General features: G+C 37.7%; 1 pseudogene; it reads left to right on the forward strand.

The window, feature by feature from the left end:
• Positions 1-6,149: 6,149 nt before the first annotated feature.
• On the forward strand, positions 6,150-11,494 carry LOC125607004 (annotated as a pseudogene).
• Positions 11,495-12,292: the final 798 nt, after the last annotated feature.

Genomic DNA, 12,292 nt, shown 5'->3' on the forward strand with positions numbered 1-12,292 from the left:
ATATATAAGTATATTAATTCTATCAAAATCTGTTAAAAAAAATTATAATTTTGGATTATAATTATATTTTTTCTATAAAATAATTCATTAAATTTATAATTATTAAGATAGTTATAATAATTATTAATTAATGTATTATTGTTTATAAAAACATTTTAGTAATTTGATGCTATTTTATATATTATATACTCATCTAATATGTTATATTAAAATAAAAAGGACAATACATGAAATAGACATGAAAAATCATATTGTATTAATAACTTGTCATATTATTTTAAAAATATAAAATTATATTCATTTAAATTAAAAATAAATGTTACATAATACTCCCTATCTTCCCAAAGAATGATTTTCTAGAGTATTCACACATATTAAGGAAACAATTAATTTTTTACAATTGAATTTATTTTTATTCTACTATACATTTTCAAACAAATATCAACCAATAGTATTCAACCACTTCAAATATTTTCAATTAATGTTTCTTAAAAGTATACAATTTTTCAACATTAACTACTAAAAGTATCTTAAAATTTTAGAAAATCTATCATTTTGGAACAAAAAATAAAATTTGAAAATTCTACTTTCACGAACAGATGGAGTATGTTAAACAGATGGAGCTTCTCAGAAGAAGTTTCCTCAACTCAGATATCATTCATGTTCCTCGGACAGCGAACCTCAAGGCGGATAGCTTAGCACGTAGTCCTAGAAACCAACCGTCTTTTGTCGTGCACATGGATGCAGAGTTATCACTTTGGTTTACAGAGTCAATATGAGTCTGTAAATGTTTGAAGTAAAAAAAAAAGTATACTATATAATACTCCATCTGTTCTAAAATGTAAGATGTTTAGAATAATTTTTATGTTTCACTATATAAGATGTTCTCATCTTTCTAGGTAACCTTAAATTTATCAAAAACTGTGTAGTCAATCAAATTTAATAGTTCTATTTTGTAATTGGTTAAGTAGTTTTTAATTTATAATTTTAATGATACTTTTTAGGTAAATATTAATTTATAATTCTTAATAAGTGTGTATTACCCAAAACATCTTATATTTCAGAAGAGAGAGAGTATGTTTATACAAAAAGAAAAATTCCTAACATATCCTTAAATTATTAGATCGATAATATTATTAACGGGTGTTTAATCTCTAAGTCTTCGACTGTGACACCAAAAGTTGAATATAATTGGTACTTAACGCCAATGTATAGTTTTATACATTGATTTAAGAACTGTTGTATTATAATTTGATGATTATCCGAGCCTAATTCTCAGACTTGCGTTATGATAGATAGAATCCTTGTTTATCACTGATTGTTTTAAGAATTCTGGAAAACATCCTCTCATAATGTCTACCTCAAACCCTACTTCCATAGATTCTCAGTTTGCAATTTCTACTTTCCCTAGAAGTTAAAGCCGTTCTTCCTCTTCAAAATAGATTCCCTATACGAAATCGAGTATGTTCCGGGCGACCAACTACCCGAAACAACCCTTCCCCTTGTGAACCCATATGAATATATTACAAAAAAGCCTAGCGCCTTTTCTGTTAAAGGCGTTCGTGATCTCATAAAACCTTCATCAAGTCGTAAAGTCATGGAATATGTCCAGTTCAGCAAGTTCTCGTCTTGCCAAGTTCCAGCTACGAAAGAAGACCAATTCATTTCTCTAAACATCCCAGAGAACCTACCTAGGTTATGGCAGCAACAAGGCTATACTCATCTTCACTTTGGTGTAGTAAGAATTGGTTTAACCTTACATGCGAGGAAAGGTTTACCTGTCATTGCTCGAATAGCTTTGATCGACTCTCGATTAAAGTCTTACCAGCAAGCGTGCATTGGAATGGTTCAAACAACATTAAAAGCAGGAACAGTATTCATAACACTGTTTCCAAACTTTAATGTTTCATTGCAAGACCCAAATCTCTTAAAGACGCTTAAGGTTCAACTTCAACTGATCGGAGCACCTATGCAAGAAAAAAGTGTAGCAGCTACCTTGCATCATCAAATAGTCTACCGAATTCAAGACCACGCACTTGATCTTGTACTACCCTCGTCAGACGAAGCGCTATACCTCGAGGTCACGTCCGCGTCTCAAGCGCCAAACTCGATCCAAATCCCTCGATAAATTTCTCGTGAAGAACTGTTGCACCGACTACCGGAGTCATGGGTAACAAGTTACGAGAAGCTTCATCAAGCTACCCAGTCACCTATCCAATCATCTGAAGTCAGCTTTCACTCTCGAAATGATGGAACAACCGAGATCAAATTCGAAAAACCCCGATCATCTTTCCGAAGGCAGTTGTTCACTCAATTCGCGATACAGATTGATGAACGAAGCTTCCACGGGCCAGCAAAAGAACAAAATCCTAAACCAAGTTCTTTTGAAAAAGATGGAGCTGTGATCTATCCTTTCAAAGACAAAGACGGACATTGCTACTTTGATGTTTGTTCATGTGCTGCTTTTGATGAAGAAAGCTACATCTACGAATCTGATGAAGACATTCGCAAACGTCGAAGAAAAAAGAAGGACCCACTCTACAGAAGATACCTCGAAGGAGACACCTCTGTTGGTCCACTTGGCGAAGGAAAATATGACTTTATAGTACAATACTCTGACAAGAAGGAAGAACCAAGGCAGCATATCATGATGATCAATCCCAACGATTTCCCGCCACAAGAAGAATTTTTAAAGAACAATGTTGCACATTGCCCAAAAATTCTTTCTCAAGCTGTAGACTCTTCTGGTCCCAGCCAGTTAAGTCAAGCAGAGAAGGTCCTCAACTGGCAAACAGAAAATTCACTTGCACAAAATCAACTCTTATCGACCATAAATCATAAAGTTGATCAATTGGCGGAAGAGTACAATAGCAGATTACTCAGCCTCCAAAATTCGATCACTGAAATACACGGACGACTGGGCAATCTCCATCAAGAAATGATGACTATGGCAAAACATATGATGACAAACACAACTCAATTTCGCAACAAAGAAGCAGAGACAACTAGTCTTAAAAATCAGTTACGAGATCTCCAAAGATGTCTAGAAAGTATGGTTCAAAACCAGCAAACTAATGCATACTTTGATCCCCTCAGAGGCACACCTTCAGGCATACCAATGTATCAAGGATCCTACTCACCTGGCTTCCTCTTGTCAACAAACTCAAAAAACAAGATCTCCATTTCCGAGCTTACTATCCTCTGATGAAGTCTTTACGTCTCGCTATGGTTCGACTTCAACCAACTATCATACCAAGACGACTCGATCAAAGCCCCGACGTTCAAAGGAGTCAGAATTTCAAGTCAACCCCAGTAAGAAACCGACTCTTACATCTTCCTCCAGCCACGAGTCAGTTGAAGACAGCAAAATGAAAGGAAAGGACATTGGAATAATCGAATTTTCAATGGCCAACCTGCTCAATAACCTTCGTGAGATTCCAGAGTTGCCTGTTCAAAAAGATCAACAACCCTTATCTTCTCGACAGATCACAAAAATTAGTCACTACTCAGGTACATGTTCCAGTGACTACGAAACCGAATCAAATTAAGGTTCCCTACCAAGACAATTCGCGATCGGAGAAGGATCAAGCACTAAAAAAAAGAGCCAGATATCAATGAAGTCTATTCCAGCGACGAAGAAATGAACTATGCGCCTCCAAATCAAGAGATTCCAATGAAGAAATTTTCTTCAAAAATTATGGTATTCACATTTGATGATATACCATTTGAAAAATGGAAGGATCGTCTCGACGAGTTTCATGCATGGATGAATTCTGAAGCTATCACATCCCTTTTGCAATTGGTGATCCAGCAATTCACAGCAAGACTATCTGGAGCCCTTAAAGAATGGTGGAATTCACTCGGCGAATATAGACAGCAGCAAGTATATCAAACAACAATACCATTGCTTCTTGGAGAAATCCATAGATAATTCATTGGTACGCCCACACACCAGAAAGAGCAACTACAAGAAGAATTCTTCTCAGCAAAATGTTGTTCCTTGAGAAAGAAAGATCTTGCAAAACACTTTGAAAGACAAACACGGAGATACTATGCACTGAATGGCCTTAACAATCCGAGCCTGAAGCATGTATACCTCTCCTCCATCGACGATTATCTTAGTCAGCAGACTAAGCTATACATCAGAGATCAATGACAAACAATAGAAGAAATTTCCATCGGACAAATACAGCAATATGTTTTCAGAACGCTGGATAAACTCTGCAAAAAAAGGAATTCTGGACGGAGTTCATGGATAGATCAAAGCAGCTACCAAAGATATGTTCCCGACCGGATCTATCAATCAAGTGTTCTAAGTCCAAGAAATCTTGTTCGTGCGGCCCACAAGAGAAACATCAAAGATTCAAAAAACGATTCTCTAAGCGCCCCGACAGAGTCAGACGCAAGAGATTCTTCCGGAAGAAACGAGGCTTTAAGAAATCAACAAAATGCTTTCTATGTCGAAAGGAAGGACATTTTGCAAAAAACTGTCCAAAAAGATCAGCCAAGAAGAAGCAGTACTTAATCAATTCAATATCTGAAATAGCACCGAATATTGATCTCGAAGGCCACGATTTAGAATCAGTTCTATCCTATGATAGTGACGACAACGATGCTATTTGTGGTTACTCAGATTATGACAACTCTTCTGATTCATCTGCCGACAAAGAAAATGATTGCTGCTTCAAAAATACAAAAATGCCGCGACATGACGACATACAAACTCCGCATTTACCAGTGATGATTTTCGATCCATCTGGTCAAGAAGACCCGATTCGCGCCACTGCATTCATAGACACCGGAGCCCACACAATGATTATTAATCCCAATATTCTTTCTCCGTCGATGTGGCTACCTCATCAGCAATAATTCCGAGTCGCAAACTCGGGTTCACTGACAATAAAGCTCAAATCAAAACCAATCAAAATCGAACTTTTCCCCGGTTGTCACATTACTACGGAGGTACTTGGCTCTACAGCACCTGGAAAAGATCTAATACTGGGATGGGATTCATATTATGCCTTCAAGAAAAAAAATTTATATCTCTATCGAACCGCACGGATTAAAATGGAAAAGTCTCTTCAAAGCCTTCACGTCAATTCCACGACTTTTCGCAATTGAAGGATTAATCTCTCATGAGTTTACAAAGATCAAGGAGAAGTTGACAGAGATTTCTTGTGTAGACTCTCATACAGAATTCCTCCAAAAATGGAATAACCTGCTGTGGTTAAACTCGGAGTTCTTTGTTTCTTTGCCATTCAAGGAAAATATACAAACCACCCCAACAAAAGCGAGTCATGCAGGAATGCCACCAACCCTGCTGCAACAGGCGAATGAAGAATGCGACCAGCTAGTACAACAAGGAGTAGTCTCTGCAACCAACTCGCCATGGGCATGCAAAGCTTTTTACGTTAATAATCGTGCAGAACAAGCAAGAGGGAAGCTAAGACTAGTTATCGACTACAAACCGCTGAATCAGTATCTACAAGACATCAAATTTCCGCTACCAAACAAAAAGACGCTTCTTCAACATCTTCAAGGGGCAACTATTTTCGCCATATTTGATCTTAAGTCGGGATTCTGGCAACTTGGTGTTCATCCTGAAAAAAGATACAAAACTGCATGCTGTCTTCCTAATCGTTATCTTCAGTGGAACGTCTTACCTTTCGGACTCAAGACCGCACCATCATTATTCCAGCAAGCGATGCTTCGTATATTCAAGCCTCTACTTCACACAGCCTTAATTTATATTGATGACATACTGCTATTCTCGTCTACCGAAACAGAGCATATTCAACTTCTTCAGCAATTTCAAAGCATTATCATTCAATATGGAATCATGCTTTCGGCCCGAAAAATGGTCATAGCCCAGCCGAGAATCGACTTCCTTGGAATGCAAATCAAAGATGGCAACTTTACACCTCAGGCCCATCTTGCTACAACGCTTTTAGTTTTTCCCGACGAAAAGACAAGTCCAACAATTCCTCGGTGTAATCAATTATGTTAGCGATTTTATCTCCGCAACTTTCGCAACTGACAAGACCGCTACAGAAAATGCTGACGAAAAATCCACCACAATGGACAAACCGACAAACCGAAGCTGTCAGAAGCCTGAAGATAGAGGTGCAGAAGTTACCGCCTTTAAAAATTGGAGAGCCATTTTATTCGAAGAAATAAATGGAAAACGTCAAATCTGCGGATATAAAAGCGGACGCTTTAAAGATTCTGAGATGCATTATCACTCTACTTTCAAAGAAATACTGGCCATCAAAAAGGCCATCGAGAAGTTTGAGTTCCATCTGATAGGACACCGATTTCGCATCGAAATGGACATGTCATCCTTCCCAAAGATGTTACAATTCAAGCAGAAGATGGTCCCACATCAGCAATTATTACGATGGGGCGAATGGTTCTCAAAGTACGATTTCGAATCTGTCTATTTAAAGGGCTCAAAAAACACTCTCGCTGATATGCTTAGTAGAAGTCCAGTAAAAGAAATACAAATAATGGAGAGTTCTTCCACAAAAAGTTACTATGACTTCGCCTCAAACATGCCCGACGATGCTCATTCGCTTATCGACTGAGAAACCCTTCATGAGCACCTCCGCAACAAGATTTTCTTCTATCAATCCATCATCCTGTCAAAATACAGAACCCATAATCATCTTATTTCACCTATGGGAATTCACCCGGACTACCCGTTCGCTCATCTCTACAGGATCGAAAACGCTTACATGCCAGAAGAAGTTCTCTGTTTTCTTTGGTACCTCTGCTCAATCTACACTATTGGCATAACCTTTGATATTCAATGGTTATATCAATATATCAACATGCAATTCACCAACTCTCAACGAGGTCACAAGGAATGTCTTTCGACATTTCTAACCTGGTTCGCGCCATTATCTGTCTGGAATGGTATGTTAAGGAAATCAGCGAAAGCAATAGGCTTATCATTTAAGAAGCTAAAAAGTCAAGGAGGTCTCAACCATTTCTTCAACCTTCACAAAATATACTTCTTCCACCGCCTTGTTCAAGTCAACAAAAAAACCCGGCAAAGTCCACGCACTGCCTACTCTCATTCACCACAATGACTACCAACGAGGAGTCAGACCAGATTTCAACCTCAACGGCAGCAAGCCAGTTGAAGACTTTCAAACTCATGCGTTCCGCCTCAACAGTGCCACACAATCATTTCCCATTCCCTTCGTCCCAAACTGGTTCTATTACCCAATAGACTACCAAATGAGTCTCGACGAAGATCTGCAATTCTACTTGGATAAGAGTGACAAACCACCAATGGTTAAACATGCGCCGAAGAAAGAGAAACGTAACTCTGAGTCCCAAGAATGCCCGCCAGAGTATTTTCAAGACGCCCAGCTCCCAGACGACTCAATGAACATCGATGAAGTTGGAAGAATATTCAATATTGATATCAACGGCGACTCACAGCAGCCTCAGGAAGAAGAGCCAGAGAATGTGTACGAATATCCAGGAGATGTGTTCGAATGTCCAGACGATCACTACAGATGTTGTGAGAAACACATCATCGAGTTCGAAATGGACCACTAAGCAAGTCGTCTGCAATGTATAATTATGTAAGATAAGTGTGTTTAATTATGTAAAATAAGTGTGATGAATAATGATGTAAGCGATGATGTAATCGCTACTACAGCGTGATGTAAGCGAAGATGTAATCGCTGAGATAAGCGCTTATGTCAGCGCCTTATCTTGTACTATAAATATGTGTGTATCCCCATTGTGAAATATCATCAAATAATTTCATAAAAAACCTCTCTCTATAGTTTCTCTCTCCATTGTTCTTCTAGACTCCCAAGTTTTCCAGAACTTATCTCACCTTTGATAAGCTTTGTTTTCTATCTTCGATCGCAAGTCCCGATTTTGTCCGCTGCATTAATTAAGCATAAGCGGTTCTGTCAATACGACATTGTCAACACGATTTTCGTGGGGAGTTAATTTCCTAACGGTGGTTGAGTTAGGGAAGAGTAATGCCCAAATTGCTCCCAATACTTGGAAATTACCATGCCCTCGTCTGTCAATAAGACTTTGTCAACACGACGAACCGTTTACCGCTTGGCACAATGGTATCGGAGCTTATACGTTGTTCTGTTGACAAAAAAAAACGTTGTTCTCACGAATCTCACCAACTTTATTCATTGATCTACGATATGGCAATTTTCATTTTCCGCCGGCTTTGCTTTCCGGGGGTGCTAGTTAATTCACTGGCTTTGTATATCTCTTTGTGTTCTATGGTTTAATGAATATAAACAAATTACATACTGGTTAACACATTGCGGTGGTCTATTAGTTTTAATTAAAGGAGGAGTTGTTATGTTGGTTTAAGACGAGAGATCGATTTCCCTCAAATGCAAAATTATTAGTTTTATTTGTAACCACACGAATATGGATTAATTGCTTATAGCTTATTTGGATACTCGGAAAATGATCCATCCGTGCATTTTCTACCCAGAAACTAGATCTATTTTTAATAGATCCGGATTTAAATTTTTCGGTTAAAACAAAACTATACAGCGACTGGTCTCTGAAGTATTTGAATCCGTATGGTAAATGTATATTGGCTAAAATAAAACATATAGTACTTCAATCAATTTATCACTCATAGAATATTGTATTAATGTATGAAATAAATAATTAGGTGTAACCATGTGCTTTGAGCCAGACGACCTGGCAATTGATTGCAGACCAGTGTCCCTCTTTGGTCGAGTCAAAAAATTGAATTATGAATAATATTTGCTCAGCCACACCAAAAAGATGACAAAAAAAACGTTATATTTTTTTCAATCAAAGAGCGAGATCAGAGAGGAGGCAAAAAACGAAGGAGAATAAGAAACCTTTTTCTTCTAAACATATATAAATGTGTTGTATTGTTAACTTCTTTTTTTTTTTTGCTCTGATTGATGATTAAAGTCAAATAAAAAGACGAAATTATTTTAGCTGATTTATTCTCATTTCAACCAATTAAGAAATGTGAAACAAACAGTAAACTAGAAAAAAATTCAACAACTTTAATGAATGAAAATTTTGTTCTAGAGATATTGTTTTTCTTTCGTCTTATTTCCACTTTTCTTAGCACCTTTTGTTAAATTCGGACTCATCATAGACTACAACCTTAAAATCAATTGGTGATAAGTGGAAATGTCACTTCCGATGTGAAAGCATGTATTCTCACATCCTCCATAGAGATAATGTTTCTTATAACCATTAATCTTGACAATATATTCCAGTCTAGAATTCAGTTCAATAAGACCCCATACAATTCAGCTCGGTCGATTTAAGATTGAGCAGGCCTCTTTCGATGGATCAGATCGATTTCAGTTCAGTTGGTTAGGGTGTGTTTGGGTTCTGATACCAAGTTAAACTCGTATTTATTATGGGCTTTCAACTTAAAACCAATTGGTTATAAGTGGATTGTCCCTTCTCGATGTGAGAGGGAGCTTATATTCTCACACCTTATACCCCATTATACAACTAATCACATCCAGAAAGCTAGAGGGATCCCTAGTGATTATATTTATATGGTTAGTTGTATAATGAAGTTAAAAGGTGTGGGAATACAAGTCAAAGAAAATGCACAACACAAAACTTCACGCGGCCATATTAGCCAACCCAGGAATGGGCCACGTCATTACGGTGATCGAACTTGGAAAACGCTTAGCTGGATCCGACAGCTTCAATGTCACCATCTTCGCCCTTGAAGCCGATGCAGCATGCGCTCAGTCCCATTTTCTCAACTCACCGGGCCGACGTGAGTCACGTGACCCTTGTTGACATCATCAGCCTCCCTTCTACGGAAATCTCCGGCTTAGTGAACCCATCAGCCCTTATTGGGCAAAAGAACTTGACCATGTTGCATGCGACAGTTCCATCCGTCCGAATAAAGACTGTTGCAACACAAATTAATGGCTCTGATCATTGATTTGTCAAGCTCCAATGCCTTACCACTAGGTCACGAGTTCAATATGTTGACTTTTGTCTTCATAGCTTCAAACGCGCGAATACTCGCATTGCTGATGTATTATCTAGCGTTTGAACAAGACGTCACTGACAAGCACATAGTCAAGAAGAACCCCTTAGTTGTGCTGGAATGCGAACCTCTTCAGTTCAAGGATAGTTTGATATATGTTTTGAACTGTCCAGCCAGTTGTACCAGGTATGTGTTCCACTCAGTTTAGTATACCTGACAGTTGATGGTATTATCGTGAATATGGGATAATATGGAGACCAAAACCTTGAAATCTCTTTAAGACTCAAAGCTATTAGGCACGATCTCTCTTGTACCGATTTATCCTATTGGTCCTATGTTATGGGCTTGTTGATCCATCGAATACCAGCCATCCAGTTTAAGATTCGTTAAACTTACAAAACAGACGAGTCGGTAATTTACATCTCATTTGAAAATGGAGGCTCTCTCTTGGCTAAAAAACTAACCAAGTTGGCATGGGGGCTGGAGTTGAGTCAACAATGATGTATTTGGATTGTCCACCACCAGAAAGATGCTGTAGCTAGCAGTACTTATACATCAGTTAATAGTAGTAAAATATGAGATGGTACACCAAATTATCTACCGGAAGAGTTCATTGGCTGGACTCTCGATAGAGGCCTCATGGTGTCTTTGTGGGCACCACAAGCTAAGATCCTAGGTCATCCAGCCGTTGGTATTTTTTTTTAATTTATTGGGGTTGCAACTCGATTCTCGAGAGTGTCACTTGGGGTGTTCCCATGATTTCTTGGCCGCTTTTTGCTGAGCAGATGACGAATGCAACATTATTCAGTTTGGAGCCTGGAGTCGCTATTCGGTCTAGAAGATTGCAATCATAGTGAGTGAGTTTTAGGTGGAGATCGAATCATTGGTTAGAAGGATTATGGTGGAGTGATATTTCTCAAATTACCTTTAGAGAAACTTTCTCTCTCAAATAAAAGATCAATTACAGTAATGTGGGATCGAATCCACAAGGAGCCTGGACACACAATAAAATATAGAATCAAGATTAAGTTAGGCAAGTAATTATTAAATCAGAAAAAAAGCAGTAAACAAGTAGAATAATAGTTGTAAGATACATGAGTTGAAAGCTAGATTTAGGGTTTCATGCAATAATAATTTTTAGTTATAGATGCTAAGGGTGTGTGATGTACCATCCTAAAACTCGAATGCAATATTTAGATACCCAGCATTCGCTGCGAGTCTAATCAGATTTTTAATCTTATAATCTAACTCTCGCATGTGAATAAGGAACGAGTGTCGATCAATACGACATAGTGTCTATCGATACGTCTTTAAACAAGCATTAACGATATGATCGATATGTTCATTAGATTAGTTAAACCAGCTCTCGCATGCGCCTAACAACCTATTTCAGTAGAATTATTATCAGGTAAAAAACTCACTTTCGCAGTTGTATTTTATCCTAAGTTCAGGATTCTAGTTATCTACTCTAGAATTTCAAGTAGTTAGATCAATTACGTGAAGGATTCTATAAAACCACCCTAGCATTTCTATGCATCAGTACTCCATCAAAACCCAAATAAAACCATAAATCTAACAGGACGATTACTCAGACATAATTAAGCAAAGCATAAAGAATGACTGAATAAATTGCACAAATATATAGAGTAAGAAATACTTGAGTTCCAAAAAATATATCTCAAGGAGGCTTTGATCTTCTCTCCAAAAACTTCTAGGAATACTAAAAAGCTTTGTACATGTGTAAATATGTGTAAGGTGGTGTGTTGCCTAAACAATGGCAAAAACATTAAATATTAAGTATAAAATCGGCCCGGACAATCTTGTAATATGTGAGACTTCTGGGCTTAAATCCTTCTTGAATCAAGTCGGACCCGGATACTCGCGCGGGTGTTGAGTGACACCAAGGAAGATGTGTCAATCAACACTTCTTCCAAATCTCGGCTTTGAATTCTTATTTCATGAGCATCTACGAGTTTCCTCATCCTTAAGCTCTAAAATACTCTGTAATATCCACATACTCCAAAACATGCTTGAGCTTGAAAAGACTTTAAAACAGACTTCAAACATAATATAAAGACTCTAAAAAGACTTATATTATGGCCAAAACTGGAAAACTCTATAGTATATCCTCCCTTAGACTTATCATTTTCTTCCTCTTAAGCAAAACATAGAATAGGCTTGTGAAAGAGGATATAAATCGCAGGGACTCACATATCTTTTCAACTAATACCTTCACATCGGCAATGTTGTAAGCCACATCAAATCAGTGCCAACCTGAGAAACCCTTCC

The sequence above is a fragment of the Brassica napus genome, chromosome A1, assembly GCF_020379485.1.
Source record: "Brassica napus cultivar Da-Ae chromosome A1, Da-Ae, whole genome shotgun sequence".
Lineage (NCBI taxonomy): Eukaryota > Viridiplantae > Streptophyta > Magnoliopsida > Brassicales > Brassicaceae > Brassica > Brassica napus.